At 36.4% G+C, this 17,482-nt stretch overlaps 1 protein-coding gene across 2 annotated transcripts in view; it reads right to left on the bottom strand.

Moving 5' to 3' along the window:
- C5H1orf141 (chromosome 5 C1orf141 homolog) overlaps positions 1–5,238 on the bottom strand; it is a 36,130-nt gene extending 30,892 nt beyond the window's left edge. Inside the window, exons 1-3 of one of the 2 annotated variants that reach the window (XM_049110313.1) lie at positions 5,146–5,227; positions 2,098–2,209; positions 1,664–1,905 (exon numbers count right to left, since the gene is read on the bottom strand). The gene's annotated coding sequence lies outside the window, so the exon portion shown is untranslated. Of the gene's footprint in view, positions 1–1,663; positions 1,906–2,097; positions 2,210–5,145 lie in introns of both variants that reach the window. The other variant, XM_025428068.3, reaches the window with a different exon arrangement.
- Positions 5,239–17,482: the final 12,244 nt, after the last annotated feature.

The raw sequence follows: 17,482 nt of genomic DNA, 5'->3' as shown, positions 1-17,482 counted from the left end.
CATATACCCTGACGTTGCAGATTGGAGAGGGGATATGTAGGCAAGGGTGTTAGCACAATTATGAGTATCTCAGACTTTCTGGGTCTCCTATTGAAGAGTACGGGACAGATTTTAGAAGAGAATCTAGATTATCTGGGCACTACGTGTTGTCTTTTCCAATCCAGGAACCATTCCTCTCGTATATCCTAAAAACAACTAAAGGAATTTTAGTTTCTGTGTTTTCCTTAAGCATAATATGAGTTCAAGGGGGGTGGAGAAGGCTTCCATATTTTCACCAAAATTTCTTTTATTGGGAACAAAAGTTTCTATTTCTCAATAAGGGATAGAAAAGCAAATAACTGTAAGAACCAGCTTGTTGAAGTGAGTGGGTTTGCCATTTTGAAGAAGGGATAAGTTATACAAGGGACTACTGGGGTACATGGCTTACTTGTGAGAGGGACCAGAAAGCAGGTCTTTTTAAAGAGTAAGATTCCTACACCTCTCACTTGTCACACATCTTCAACATCACATCAGACATTTTAGGATTCACCATATCATCACATTTTACACACACACACAGCGGCAATTTAGAGGAATTACATTTTTTATTTAAAATTATTTTGATAAAGTAAATTACTTAGCCTATGATATGATTTCTAGCAAATCACTGTGCATATCATGAGATTTTTTTAAGTGAGAAAACCGAAGCAACAAATTATTTTTATGTGTCAATGACAGTTTTATGAATACTAAATTTGACTGTTAATGAAATTGACTGAATGTTATTAATTTTAGTTTTGTAGATTCATTTACATATTTTGAAGCTTCTACTTTTTTCAGTTTGCAAATGTTTTCATAGGTCTTTGGCAGTGCGCCAGTGGTTTCTAATGGATAAATGGCCCTGGGACAAAGTAGAGGTCAGGAAACATTACAGACTACCTTGCTTGCTTTTATCATTATATCAAGTGTACCAAAGGCTTAGCTGTATCTCTTCAAATAAACACTGAGAGCAAAGAAACATCAGACACGTCTAATACAATGGTATATCTCAACTGCTATGCATAAACTAAAAACTAATCCTTTAATGCAAAATACTGTATTATGTGTTCCTCAATATAAATGTGTTTCAGCCTTTTTTGATTCAATCTTTTCATTGTAATGTCCACTTTAAACCAGAACATTGGTTTCATACTTCTACTTCATATTTCTATTTCTTTTTTTTTTTTTTTTTATTTTTATTGGTGTTCAATTTACTAACATACAGAATAACACCCAGTGCCCGTCACCCATTCACTCCCACCCCCCGCCCTCCTCCCCTTCTACCACCCCTAGTTTGTTTCCCAGAGTTAGCAGTCTTTACGTTCTGTCTCCCTTTCTGATATTTCCCACACATTTCTTCTCCCTTCCCTTATTTTCCCTTTCACTATTATTTATATTCCCCAAATGAATGAGAACATATAATGTTTGTCCTTCTCCGACTGACTTACTTCACTCAGCATAATACCCTCCAGCATATTTCTATTTCTATGAGCACATATTCTACTTCATTATTCTACTTCTGTGAGCATATATTATCATCTGATGATAAACACTTAATTGTCTATTTCTTCATTTGGCTACTTAACCGTATACATGAGAGATATTGCTCTAAGCATTCCATCAAATCTACTGAGGAAGTTGGTACCTGTTAGATATTATCTTCCTGAGCAAGGCAGACAGGCTCTCCTCTATCACTAAGAAAACAGACCATCAGGCTCCTGGGTGGCTCAGTTGTTAAATGATGGATTCTTGGTTTGGGCTCAGGTCATGATCTCAGGGTCAGGAGATAGAGCCCTACATGGGCTTCACACTCAGCACAGTTTCTTCTTGAGATTCTCTCCCTCTGCTCCTCCCCTGCCCCTGCTCATGCACACTCTCTTGCTCTTTCTAAAATAATAAAATAAATAAAATCTTAAAAAAAAAAACAAGCAGAACCATCAAGAACTTCTTCAACTTTTATCTCTCATGCCAAAGTCTTACTTGCATCCATTCTCATCTCACCTGTATTTTAATTTTAATGGAAGTATTGCCTCTCCGATCTAAAGCTAATCCCTCCCACTGTACTCTAGACTCTATTACCTCGGTCTTCCTAAAAGAATTACTCCCATTAATTGTCCTCTCTCTCCGGTATCTGTCAATCTCTTTTCTTCACCAATTTCTTCTACTTAGCATGCTCATGCCTCTTCTAGTTCTAAAAAAGAAAAAAAAATTCTTCCCTTAAACCTAGTAGCTGTTATTCTCTTCTGTTATTAAGAAATTTGATTGACAAGTTTCTTAAAATATTCATCTTTACTTAGGGTTTCTAATTTCTTACATTTCTTTCCTTCTCTTTTTAAAGATTTATTCATTTATTTATTCATGAGAGACAGAGAGAGAGAGAGAGAGAGAGAGAGAGAGAGAGGCAGAGACACAGGCAGAGGGAGAAGCAGGCTCCATGCAGGAAGCCCGATGCAGGACTCGATCCCGGAACTCTGGGATCATGCCCTGGGCCAAAGGCAGACACTCAATCGCTGAGCCACCCAGGTGTCCCATTTTCCTTCTTATTTTACCATCATTTGGCTTCCTTCTATACTATGGAACGAAATCTACTCTTGTAGGCCACCAGGGTCACCATCTTAAAAATCAGTGAGCACTTTTCTGCTCTTATTTACTTTATTTGAATGTCTACAATATGTTCATGTTGGCCTCTCCTTTCTATGGAAATTCTGCCCTCTCTGGTTTCTATGACAATAGTCCTGTCTTCTTAACTCTCTCTGAAGACTCCTTCCTCCAATCACTCCTTAAATGCTTGTGAAAAATAACAGTGTTCCTCATCCTTAGTGTTACTCATCCTCAGGCCATCTTTTTCATTATTCCGTATATTCTATGGAATGACTTCCCAAACTCATAGCTTTATCTACCACTATTTATTTTCAAACAAAATATCTCTTTTGAGTTCCAAATCTTTATTCCTAGATCAATCCAGATTTCCCCTAGGTAGCCCAAATTTGATTCAAAGGTAAATTCATCCACATCTTTTTTTCCCCCTCAGCCAAAAATCTCTTGCAATTTTTATTATCACATTAGTTATCTCTTAGGCATCCAGCCCATAAACTTAGGCATTGTAATGGTTCTCAATCCTTTTTACTGTAGAATAAACTCATATACCTCCAAGGTATACAGATTTTTAGTTGCTATTACAGGCCTGCTAAGTCAGAATTTATGGAGGTGAAGATGAGGAATCTATTTTTAAAAGCCATTTTGATGCAGCTAGTTCTTGAACTAGGATTTGGTCACCACTCTGCTGGACAACTCACTGTCATGCCCTCCCTAACAATGCGATCTTTATCTTGTCTATGCTACATCCTACATATCCTCTCAGTTTTTCTCCTCTTATTCATTTACATTGCCATTGCCTCCATTTAGAGTTCCATAATTTGTTGCCTGGATTATTTATTGGCATATTTTCAAAATATGTCTATATATTTGATCCATTTATCCTCTATTCTGTCCTTCATATTTGTCGACATATTTTCTCAAGAAAACACACACACCCCTCCCTGATTAAGGTTTCATTCTCTTCCCTACAGCTTAGGAGAAAGGGTCAAGCTCCTCAATTTATCATGTAAGAATCAGGGTTTAGCCTCTAAGTCTCTAACCTCATCTACTTCTTCCTTGTGTATACATGATAACCCAGTCCTAATGAAAAATTGGCAATTCCCCAAATGTGTTGCATTCTCCTTTATTTGTTGCTTGGCTTCTGCCATTCCCTGTATTTCTAAATTCTATTCATCCATCAAGATCCAACACAAATAACACTTATGCAGAGAAGCTTTCTTTGTTACCCTATGATTTAATTGTTCAATGTGCTCACATGCTAGCCTGTGTATATTGTTACCCCAGTCCTTATTGTTCTCTATTAAACCATTTGGTATAGTTTTATTCTTCCTTTAGACTATGTGTTTCTTGAAAGCAGCAACCATTTCTAATTCATCTTTGCATCCTTGTTACCTAACAATCTGAATGAATTAACTATCAGCCATAAAGGAAATGAACAACTATAAATGTTATGACAGCTTTTAGCTGGCATTTACATTTATGAGTTTCACAAGTAATGTCAAAATACTATTGAGGTTCTTCTAGATAAATCTATAGCATTAAAAAACATTACTTTCTCTCCCACCTTCAACTTTAGAAATGCAGCATAATGTGTTAAGAACATGGACTCTGGAGTCGGACTGCCTGGAGTCCTTGGCTCTGCTACTTATCAGCTGTATGACTATGGGCTAATTGCTTAACTTCTCTGTGTTGCCCCTTTTCTGTGTTTTTCCATCTGTAAAATGGAAATAAGACAAGCACCTGCTTCATGGGTTGTTACAAGGTTCAGTTGAATGAATATAAGTGACATATAATAGTTGGTAAATAAAATAATACAAGTAATGATGCACTTACCTGTCAGGGATAAGATGTGTGGGATATCTATAAAAGTTGCAAAATGCATATTCTCACTTGCATACTCTTTCTTCCTTCCTTTCTTTCTTTCTTTCTTTCTTTCTTTCTTTCTTTCTTTCTTTCTTTCTTTCTTTCTTTCTTTCTTTCTTTCTTTCTTTTTGCCATACTTGCCATCATGCAATCACCAATGGTCTCCATATGTCTAACTAACTATCTGCCTACTTCTTCCATAGTATATTTCTTTAATTATACCTACACAAACTCCTTGGAACTTGATAAACAATGAGAATTTATTCAGCAATATGGTATCTTCTATTTTAATCCAGCAATTCAGTATCTTCTGTACCATGTCATCTGATTATATGGTTTCCTTTCCTTCCCTATTCTTTCATAGTTTCATTTTTCAACTTTCTTTTAAAATCTTATTCTGTGTTCAGTGAAAAGAAACTAAAACTCAGTGTCTTATAAAGCACAAATGAAGGCCCTGAATATATAACAACTATTTAGGGAAATGACCCTGGTAAGTACTACCATGTCTTCATACTGGAGATGCATCAAAAACACATAATTAGTTTGTAGTCAAGTAAATAGATTTGATCATCCCACTTTCAACCAATATGTTAACTGGAGTGGGAGAGATGATTTCATGTCTTAAATACATATAGATACATCTGAAGTGTTCTTATATGTACTTACATGTGTGGAGAAATGCTCTACTCTGGAATGTAGGATTCTCATGTGGTCATGGATGCCTAACTCACAGAATCTTGGGATTAGAATGAGTCAATAGTTTCTCACATAATTCCATGAGCAGTGAAGCAACATTGATCCCAATTGGACAAGACCTTTCTGATACTCACTTTTATTTCATTGTCATTGTCTTTCCCAGACCTTCAGGTTTCACTTTTCCTTCCAGTTGGTTACTGCACTGTACTGCCCCTTATTTGCCTGCCTCAATTTTTTCCTCATCTCTCAAATAATGATTCTTCATAATTCTGTCAGAACTATCTTTTTGATAATACTGAATTGCTGACCAAGTCTGGCTCCAGGCCACAAACCTTAACTAGCTCCTAATTACCTACAGAATAACATGAAAAATCTTCAGATGACATATGAGATGTTTCAAGAAGAGGCAGTCCAGGATCAGGCTCAGTTCACATTTGAGTTAATCTCCTACCACATCCAGTCTTCTTCAACCAAACTCTATGATTCTTATTCCAAGCATGCATCCTGTCTTTTCCCCAAGCATGTACTTCACTCATTCTTTTCCTTTCGCTGGCAATGTTCTCTCCTTGACTGTCTTCCAGTCAAAAGCCTACTCTTTTATCAAATCCTAGTATGAAGGACACCTCTTCTGTGAAACTTTTCCTTGACATCCTCGCATTCCTTATCTTGGTGACAGTCTCTTCTTCATATGTGCTCGTATTGTATTTTGCCCTACACCACAAAACTTGGTACATTGTGCTATAGAAATTCACTCTTTGACAAATTGCTTCCTCACTGTGTTGAAAGCTCATTTAAAACAATGATCACCCATCTCTGAATCTCAGCACCAGGCAAAGGATTTTATACTTAACTGGGGCCTGAAAATTACAATTTAATTTGGAGATGTCTCGGATTATATCATTTTAAACTGGGAGTAATCCCAGTTTACCTATAATAGATGAGGCTAATTCAGGATGATTTACTGGGGGATGAAACATAAAGTTGAATGAATGATTATAAAATATGGTTCTTACCAAATCTAAACTCAATAAAATTATTTTCAAAGGAAACTTGGATTTACGTTCTTAATCACTGGCTCAGTAATGACAGTTTTTTTGAAAAAGAACAAAATGAAACAGAGAACTTGCCAACTAGGGCAGCATGAAATTCCCAGTCCCTCTTACAGTAAATCACCCACAGACCTTACTGTGAAGACTTGGCTGCATAACAAACAATTTCAAGGTTGCAGGGCCAATGTTATAAGCACATCAGAGGCTGAGTCATACTAAAAATAACAATATTAAACTAAAAAGTTGCTTTTAAGAGCACACTTCATTTTTAATAGCACCTTTGGGACTGAAAAAAAATTCAAAAAACACGCAAACAAAAAACCCCAATGTTGCCCAAATAATAGGCTCTGCTAAGTAGTCTTCTTTAGCAAGTTCTAAATGTCTCCTATTAAGGGAGGAATTCAGGAAAACCAAAAGAGCCTCAAACTCAAAAACCATAGAGTAGGACTGAGTAATTATCGAGAAAATGGAAGTTTAAATTAAAATTTACTCATATTATCTGTTTTGTCGGTTCAAACATTTACTCCTTGAAGGCAAGGCATCTGTCTTACGTTTTTGTCTTACACATCCACTAAACACTGTATTGAGCACATAGTATGCACTCATTGTTCAATGATTACCTTTTACTTAATAATGAGATAAAAGGCTGAATTTCCCTATCTCACACTCCAAGTTTAGACACAAGGAAATCTTTTTCTTTTAAGTCTAAAAATATTGATAAATGATCCATAATTAGGAGCTGAATTATGCCTCACCAAAATTCCTAGGTAGAAGCCCTAACCCCTTGTACCTCAGAATGTGCCTGGAGGCAGAGCCTTTATTTTAAGAAGTAACTAAGTGAAAAATGGGGTCATTAGCATGCAAGAAGAAGGAATTAGGTAGACATTATGCACAGAGGAAAGCCCAGGTGAAGACACAGCAAGGTAGCCATCCCCAAGCCAAAGGAAGAGGCCTAAGAAGAAACCAAACCTGTAGACACTTTGATCTTGAACTTCTAGCCTCCTCCAGGACTGTGAGAAATAAATTTCTGTTGTTGAAGCTCCTCAGTCTGAGGTATTTTGTTATGAGAGCCCTAGTCTAACTAATACAGCCCATAAATCATGAGTACTAATTTAAAAGCACACTATTAGAAGATTTAACTATTAAATCTGGCCCATTTGCTTAGATCTACATCACACATTTTCTTGTCTTTTTGTTACTAGAGAGGGAGAGAAAATTTACTTTTAATTTTGAAACTTTACTAAAATTTACCTATGATCAAGTTGAAGTTGGCTAGGAAGCTTCTAAGAAAAAATATCAAGGATGTTTTTTTTTTTTTTTTTTTTTTTTTTTTTTAATTTATTTATGATAGGCACACAGTGAGAGAGAGAGAGGCAGAGACACAGGCAGAGGGAGAAGCAGGCTCCATGCACCGGGAGCCCGATGTGGGATTCGATCCCGGGTCTCCAGGATCGCGCCCTGGGCCAAAGGCAGGCGCCAAACCGCTGCGCCACCCAGGGATCCCTCAAGGATGTTTTAAAAGTATGATGTACAAGATCTGAGGAGTATTATTTTGATAACCAATCAGATAACAATTGGAAGAATCTCGAAATTTCACAATTGTTGCAAGAGTGATCAATTCCCAACATCCCACTTCTGGTTGGTTCTGTCTGGCAAGTTTGGAATGTACCAATTAAGTCCCCTCAAGCCGATTCACACCTTGTGCACATCCCAGTCTCACCCCTGACCCTGTCCCCAGGTTCATTTTCCAGGTAGCTCCTCCACTCCCAACTGGCCTGCACAGGAGTATGTGAGGGGAGCTGGAACATTTAGTTAGAGCCCAACTTAGATGCTCTATGCCTTTCTCCTTTAATGGAAAGTCAAAACTAGGAACAAAAGAGGAAGGTCCTTAAGTATAGAAGAGGCAAAGGATGTTTTCAAGGAACCTGGAAGAGCCCCAGATCTGCCTCCCACCTCCATCCCATACTCACCTGGTGGCGAGGAATTCAGCAGCCCAGTTTTATACATGCTGTTTTTCGCATCCATTCAATCTTTCTCCCGAACCAGACCCAGCTGGAGATAATTCCTCTGACTAGGGGGTAGAAAAGGGCCTAAGATTTAATAAAACTATGTGGTTTTTATTTCATCTCCTATATCCATACAAATTTTAATTTCTGGCTTTCCAATACCTCTACCTCTACTTCCTTCTTTTCTCTTCTGGCTCTGGTAGTCCTTTTCTCCCCACTATGCTGCTCCAGCTCTATTACAACACATCTTATATCCATTGAAAGTTTCCAGAACTTTCCCTAACTTGAAAAGGTTGGCTTTCTCTCCCCAGGAAGAGGTTTCACCCACATAATTATGTCATAAAAAGTTAAAGTGATTTACCACATATTATAGATATAAAAACAATTATGCTGAATAAGCAGAATAATAAAGAGGTTAAGGAAAAGATCAAGTATAAAAGGACTGAGAATAGTAACTTTGCTTTTATTTCTTTCTTTCTTCCTTTTGAACTTTCCTGGAAACACAGAATTCTGAAAAGAAAAGAACTTCTCCATGCAGCTTGCAGGTCTGAGTGGAAGTCAACAGCCTATATTTGAATATTTGTTGAAAGACTGCTTTCCTGACTTAGGACATAAAAAAACAGTATAGCAACAACAACAAAATTCTTATTCCTAATATCAAGAAACTGCCCATATGATTAGTAATATCACCCTTGTATTTTATGTTAGATAGCAGGTTTGGGTACCCCCCCCCCACACACACACATTATTCATACACAAACCACAGAATCATAATTAAAAAATGACTGATTTAAAAATATTCTTGATTTGATCAAGAATAATGGAGCGTTTCTACAACATTAATTAAACTGTTAGTCAAGAGTTATGTTGGTAAGCATTTCAGGAATTCACCTCATCATGCAAAGCAAAATAGAAATAAAAGTTTTAAAAAATAGCATTAACATCCCAATACAAATCCATGCTAGTGGCAATGGGAGAAATTTAGCAAAAAATGTTCTTGTTGCTATGTAGTAATCAAAATTTAACTAGACATTGTTATTCATAGCCAACGCATGAAAACACTGGAATCAATTTATTTCACATATTTAAAATATGAGAAATACAATAATAAAAAGTATACAGTGGTTTAATTCTATCATTTTTTAAAAGATTTTATTTATTCATGAGAGACACACAGAGAGAAGCAGAGACACAGGCAGAGGGAGAAGCAGGCTCCTTGCAGGAAGCCCACTGTGGAACTCCACCCGGGACTCTGGGATCACGCCCTGAGCCAAAGGCAGATGCTTAACCGCTGGGTACTAAGAGCCACCCAGACATGCCGGTTCTATCATATTTTAAATCCATGTACATTCAGGTAGGGAATCGGTAACTAGAATCTAATTGATTGTGGAGTTTTGCCTAAGATTATTATAATGCCTTCAGCTCATAGGTTTGCACAAAGGTGACATTAGCTTCTTAAATAAAGGGGAATTGATTTCAGAAATGTTACCTACTCACCAATTTATAATCAATAAAATTTATAAAGCATGAATCATATAAAATTCTTAGAATACTACCAGTATCTCAGTTAATATTTATGGGAAGTGTATTATGTGCCAGATGCTACACTAGAAACTTCTAATGACATATTTCATCCTCCATCTTTTATTAATCTGTAATCTTTAATTAGTATCTATGGGAAAGGTATTATCTTCAGTTTTAGAAATGATAAAACTCAAAAAATTACATGGTTTTCCCAATATCATACAATTATTAACTATTAATATAATGAAAAGTATTTTCTTTTTGATAAAAAACATTTGGTAAAACGTACACTAAATTGAAATGGAGTCTCAGTTCAATAAAAAATTACTAAATGAGATCATGAACGTATTATAGATAAATATTGAATAAAAGAGCTTAATGAATGTTTTATTTTAAAAGTATACAGTTTCTTGGGGGGGCTTGGGTGGTTCAGCCAGTTAAGTACCTGATTCTGCACTGAGCATGGAATATGCTTCAGAATGTCTCTCTCCCTCTCCTTTTGCCCCTCCCCCTATGTGCACACTCTTTAAAAAAGGGGGGGGGAGGCCAAATTATACAACTTCTTAAAATATAAATTGTATTCTATAAGATAGCAAAGAAAGTAATACCTGCAGGCCTTCCTGCCAAGAGTTTAGACCAACCAAAAAGTTAGAGGGCACATTCCCAAGACCACTCTCACTTCTGACACCAAGTCAAACCCTTGTGTTCAATAATTAGCTAGGACTCACAGACTTACTGAAAGCCATTATACTCAGGATTATGCTTATTACTGGGAAACTATATAGATTAGACTAAACCAAGGGAAAAAGTACATAGGGCAGAGTCTAGGAGAAGGACTAAATGCAGAGCTTCTGTTGTCTCCTGTGGAGTCAGGACAGGTTACTGTCCCAGTATGGATGTATGACAATATATAAGGAGTACTGCCAACAAGGGAAGCTCACCTAAGCTTTGTGTCTAGAGTTTTTAATGAGGCTTCATCATATAGAGATGTTTGACTCATTGGTTGCCTGCATGGTTAATCTCAGTTTCCATGTTGACTCATGGTCACTCACCTTAAGTCACATTATCAGTCTTTCTGGGGTGGCCAGTCCCCAACTTAAGACATATGGGTGTGGCCAGCCCTCTACCCTAAGTCACACCATTAGACTATTCAGTATGACCCATGGCCCTAAAGCAAATAAAGATATTCTCTCAGGCATAACATCCCTAGAACCCAAAGATTACCCCCTAGAAGCCAAGGGCAAAGACCAGAACTTCTCTTTGGGCAAGAGATTCTTTACTATAAATTCTTTCCTACACATCTACTATATTTGGTTTAGAAAGTATCCAAATTTTTATTTACCCATTCTGAAATGGTGAAAAGCCTGTGATTCCCTACCTCCATCTTCTGTACTCTCACATAAACCATGAGGCCTGTGATATGTTGATATTCTTCAGCCTTCCCATTGTCCCTTTCATACTGTTATTATTCCTCTTCCTTCAGAGAGGGCTCCTTTTATGAGGTTCATGCCAACCATCTCTCCACATCTACTCACTAACAAATTGTTAGCCATTTCCTACTTGTACTAATATGGGAATGTTCTCAGTCTTCCTTTCCATATTAAATCCAAGAAGACAGGGGCGCTTGGGTGGCTCAATGGTTGAGCATCTGCCTTTGGTTCAGGGGGCTGGCCACCCCAGAAAGACTGCTCCTCCCTCTGCCTATGTCTGTTTCTCTCTCACTCTGTCTCTTAGAAATAAATAAATTAAAAAAAATAATAAAAAATAAATCCATGAAGACAAAAGTTTTGCCTCTAAACTCAACTTCCCAGGTTAAAGCTACCTTCACTTCTTTATCCTCTAAAATTAGGACTCTAAAATCTTGAGCTCTGATGGATCATCTCTTCACTTCATTACTTCTCTTCCTACCAGGTAATAGGTTCTTTGGTCCCTTAATCACCCCTTAATTCCATCTCTTTCATTAGCAAATCCAATGGACATCTTCAGACTCTGTTATTTGATCTTTGTTTTGAATTTGATACTTTAATTCTGGTTCTTTGAAATGTTCTCATCCCTTCACTTCAAGGATCCCACTATCTCCTACTTCTTCCTTACTGATAATTTCCTTCTTACCCTCCTTAATGAACTCCTTTTCCTCTGCTCACTCCCTGGGATCCTTTCCTGTTTTCTTCCCCCTTCATTCATTTCTTGGGCTTGACACTGCCTTCAGAATACAGTCAAAATTACATATCTTAGAATATGGAACCTTATATCATTTGAGTCTTGTCTATGTGGAACTGAGTTCTGATTTTCTTTCCAGCTTTGCCCTACCAACCTATCATATACAAAGTGACAACCTCGTCAAGTATTGTAAATTTTTCAGATATTTCAGGTTTTTCCTAACTGTATGTCTTTGTTCATGCTGTTCCTTCTGCACAGGCACTTTTAAAGAACTTATTCAACCCTGTGGCTCCAAAGAAGGAGCACTTTATCTATGCACTGCCAATGAGACCACTGGCCACAACCCTCTGACCATAATGATTAGCTCAGGAAAAGGCAAATGATTTAGGGGAGGTCAATTAGGACCCAGAAAATTCTGGGACATTGAGCCTCTGGGAAAGCAGATTTTCTCTCTTCTTCTAGTTTGTTTTTGCCTTTGGGGGCCAACCTAATAGCCTGAGAATGGAGCTGATCCAGAGGAAACAACTTGAGAGATAAATATTGATGGTATCATCTGAGCCCAGGGTGAAACTACTACTGATGCTAGAGCTACTGCTAGACCTTGTCAGCTTACATCATGAAATAAATTCTCTTTGTGTATAAACTAGTTTGGATTTATTTTTTTCACTTTCTATAAGACAAAGTCTAAAAACTGATACTGTGCTCAACAAGTATTTGTAAAATAAATGGAAATGGTAAAGTTAGGAGATTAATGATCTCATAGGACTGATCTGAGAATTAAATGATTTACCAATCTGAAGCACTGAGCACAGCAAAAGGCAGATACTCAAAACTTTCCTTATGTTTCTGCACCCCTAGCCCTCTCCCTTTCCCCACAAAATCCACACAACACAATTCAAAATTACTACCTGCACTTGATTTTCTAGTACTAAGAAAATACATATTCTCAAATATTTCAATTATTAAATCCTAGACTTTTTCCTCCATAAATCCTTTCCTCCTATTGAAGACCACAACCTTAAACCCATTCCCTTGTATAGCATCTTAAAAGGTCTTGCCTGCTCTCCATGCAAAAAAGAATATTTAAAGTAAAAGATTATTAGATCTGATTTTATATTTACAATTTCTGCATGTCAAAAAACATAACAAAATTTTAAAACATACTGAACTTGGGAAACTGCCCAACATGTGTAAACACAGAGTATCTGAAAAATCTTACAAATCATTAAGAAAGGGACAAACATCATAATGAAAACAAAATATGTGTTGCATATAAACTGTACATTTGCAAAAAAACTACAAATGACCATTAATTATATTTTTATTTTTTTTATTTTTTTTTTAGATTTATTTTTTTTTAATTTTTTATTTATTTATGATAGTCACAGAGAGAGAGAGAGAGAGAGGCAGAGACACAGGCAGAGGGAGAAGCAGGCTCCATGCACCGGGAGCCTGATGTGGGATTCGATCCCGGGTCTCCAGGATCGTGCCCTGGGCCAAAGGCAGGCACCAAACCGCTGCGCCACCCAGGGATCCCATTAATTATATTTTTAATATCAACAAACTATTCGAAGACATATATGCATTAAATAAACAAAATATGACTGTCTCCCTTATGTTGGCAAGTTGGAGAAAGGAGCAGGGGAATATATATACATATGTTCTGCTGGTACAAATGTAAATTGTTAGGACAGTAATTTACAATTTACTGAAAATCTTTAAAAATACATAACCTTTGGCCCCACAATCCACTTCCAAAAATTTATATTTAGAAATTAATCATAGGAATCTGCAAAGAATTAGAAATAATGATATAAATGTAATGACAGTCTTAATAACTGTGAAAAATAAAAATAAAATAGTGGCATCTATTGTTAATTTACTTATTGCCAAATGGTATACTAAATTTCTCACAAATTGTCTCACTTATTCTTTACTTTATAGATTTAAACATTGAATTCAGAGACGTTAAGTATCTTGGTCAAAGTCATGAGGCTAATAAGTGGCAGAATCAGAATTTAAGCCCAGTTAAAATCTATGATCTTTACTACTATTTTTAGATTTTCTTGTCTAAATTTGTAGCCATGTGATGTTATATATGATGCAGCTATTAAAAGTGATATAAAGGAATATTAATGACATAGGAAAATGTTTATGGTATTTGTGTTAAATGAAAAAAAACATATTGTAAGACCTTACATATAGAATTATTTTCTTTTTAACAAAATAAAGTATGGGTCCCTGTTCACAGAAAAGGATCTATGATAAAATGTCTAAAAAGATGGTTATCGTAGGGTGGTAAAATTGTATCTTAGAATATTTTTACTGCTTTGTACTATTGTATTTTCTAAATGCACAAAGACTAACACATAGAGAATACATAAGAATATATATTATTTTCGCAGCCAAAAAGTTCAATATGTGCAAAAGTTTTCTTCTTATGAGATTTGAAAAGTCAAAAGTTTTTTAAAAATAAGAAGTTTAAAATGTCTTTCCATTTAACACCCAAAGTTTTTACAAAAGTACACAAAGCTAAATACAATAACTTAATGATTTCATATAAAATAAAGGATAAACCAATGAAAAATAGAAAAGCTGAAAGTAGATAAAAGAAAGATTGTTGATAATTTGCAAGCAAACCCCTTTTAAATCCTGTTCTCTGTTTCAGTCTGAGACACTTTTTCCTGAAGGAGGTGCCAAAACACTTTTGTGTGAATAAGAGCTGGAGCCTCTACAATTGACCTGCTCTCCAAGATAGTTTATAAATACAATGCAGCAATTTGTTTTGATCCTAAGGCAGGAAAACTCTGAAATGAGCAAGACTTTTTAACTTTGACTTCAAGACTCCTAAGTTCAGATTGTATCCTAGAGTGGAAACAATAGATTAGTTGTTCCTATGACTGGAAATCATATGTAAATATTTTTATTGCTCAAAACTAGTGAGGATACATTCAATTGAATTAAAATAGAATCTCTAATGCTGATTTGCACATAGAATTTATAGTCATGAAATAACCATTACAGCGCAGTGAAACTGTTGAATTAATACTGAAACCAATTTTTTTAAAGATTTTATTTATTCATGAGACACACAGAGAGAGAGAGAGAGAGAGAGAGAGAGAGGCAGAGACACAGGCAGAGGGAGAAGCAGACTCTCCACAAGGAACCTGATACGGGACTCAATCCCGGGACTCTGGAATCATGTCCTTAGCCAAAGGAAGACGCTCAACTGCTGAGCCACCCAGGTGGTAAATTGTTATTAGTTCTAAAAGGATTGATATGTTCTCACACTCCCCTTCTACTTCCTTTTAGGTTTCCTCCTACTGATTAGATTGTTTCTGTAGTGGGCTCTTCTTACCCTCCTAATTTTTAAAATTTTGGTATTATCCAGGCTTCTGTGTTCAAACTGTATTTTCCCTCAATCCAGTCACTTCCCATAAGCAATCTTACCCATGTCTAAAATTCGTCATCTCCTCCCACTTACTAACAATTCCTAGACTTATATCCCTAGCCCCATCTCTCCCTGAAGCTCCAGTTTTATTTTGTGATTGCCTGTTAAACATCTCCACTGGAGGTTCCATACACTACAAATTCAACACATATACAAGGCAATTTGTAACCTTTCCCAATTTGTAACCTTTTCCTTTTCAGTGCCTGCCAATGTCTTCACTAATGCTGCTGATACTTAATGTTGAGATTGCAGATGTCTGTACTCGGGTGTGGTCTCAGGTCACTACAGTTTTGCCATGGATACTGCTGACTTCTTGTACTTTGGTGTCCCACAGAGACCACTGTAAAACAGCTCTTCTGATTGACTCAACTTTTTACTGTACCTCTTTCACTGTAGTGCTCAGGCATGCATCTATGGGGGTGTGGCCCAAAACCAATCTGGGTGATAGATAGAAATAGTGCTACATTCATAACCATTTCTCTTCCTTTATCCTGACTGTTGTCCTTAACCATACTTCTGTGCCATGACATTCCCTTCCCTTGGATTGAAATCTTTCCAAAGAGGCACCAAGGTCCTTCATATAAACAGTACTAAGATAGAAGCTCACCAGATCTTCAGGCATATTTAGAGAAGGCCAAAACCAAGAGGCTCAACATGTTCAGATTCTAGTGAATTAAGACTAGAGACATTTTTTTTTTAAAGATTTTATTTATTCATGAGAATACACAGAGAGGAGAGAGAGAGAGAGAGAGAGGCAGAGAAAAAGGCAGAAGGAGAAGCAGGCTTCATGCAGGGAGCCTGATGTGGGGACTCGACCCTGGGTCTCCAGGATCACGCCCTGGGCTGTAGGCAGCGCTAAACCGCTGAGCCACCGGGGCTGCCCAAGACTAGAGACATTTTATTGTTGTTGTTGTTTATTTGTTTAATCAGTGCAGAGGAATCTCTTCTACTCATCTTCATTTAACAACAGCCACCTTTCTGCTTGGGGAAATTGCCCTTCCCTCTTCCCAATTAGCTGTGGCTGAACTGTCAACTATAGTACAGGGATTACTAGCCCACAGGAATAGGGACATGACTGTTTTGGTCATCCAGAGTTTTCATCTCTCTAGAAAAGAGATTGTTCTAAGGAATGAGTAAAGTCCCCATGAATCCTTCCGTGAGATTTTCTTCAGGAAGACCACGCCTTCATTCTTGAGGCATAGAATAAGGTTGTAATCTGGGCTTCTGTGTGAAAGGGACTTGGAGAGAACAGAGTCTAGAAGAATTAAGCAGATGAGAGATGAGAAATATGAAAGAGAATGAGTCCTGGTCGTGTCAAGCTGGAGGTTCTCTCCCTGAGATACCTGAAACGGTCTGCTCCCATTAGTTGTATAACATGCTCCCATTCTTCTCCCATTAATTTTCATTTTTAACTTAGGTGGTAGTTTAAGTTAGATTTCTATCAGGTATAGTAAATAAAATTCTGACTATTGCAAATACAAGCATGCCAAACCGATAAAAATATCTTTTTTGTTTCTCTAAGTGATCTGCCTTTTATTCATAATGGGAAAATAACTTAAAGTAAAAAGATATGAAGTTGCACATATTTAGGATTATCCAGTAAGAAATCAATGTGCTATATATAACTTGTGGTTACTATGATCTACTATGGTTCACAGATTGTTCAAGAAAAGGAAATTAGATTTTTAGAGTTTTTTTATAATGGGAAAAATTTATGGAAAATATATGCTTTGTTGGAATATAAAATATAAGCAACTTTAAAAGTTACTCAGCTTTACTATTATCTCTTGCAACTCCAATGTGAAATTTTGGTTTAAAAAAAGTATTTATAAAAAAAATAAAAAATAAAAAAAAAAATAAAAAAATTAAAATAAAAAAAGTATTTATAATTTTGCCATCCAGAAAATAAGAGGTATTATATACAACATGAAGTAATGAAACTCTTAGAGTTCTTTACTACGCTCTGGATTTAATAGCTTCCTATTAATTTTATAGTGAAGCATGAATAAAGATTTAACTCTACCACATTAAATCATTCTTTTTTTTAAACAACTGATCAGTATTAACTAAAGAAGGATATCTCAGCAAAATATAAAATTTCCTATAAGCAAGGCTGT

Source organism: Canis lupus, chromosome 5 (genome assembly GCF_003254725.2).
Source record: "Canis lupus dingo isolate Sandy chromosome 5, ASM325472v2, whole genome shotgun sequence".
In the NCBI taxonomy this organism is placed as follows: domain Eukaryota; kingdom Metazoa; phylum Chordata; class Mammalia; order Carnivora; family Canidae; genus Canis; species Canis lupus.
Note: the sequence above shows the minus strand (reverse complement) of the source record. Positions and strands in the feature narration are given on the sequence as shown.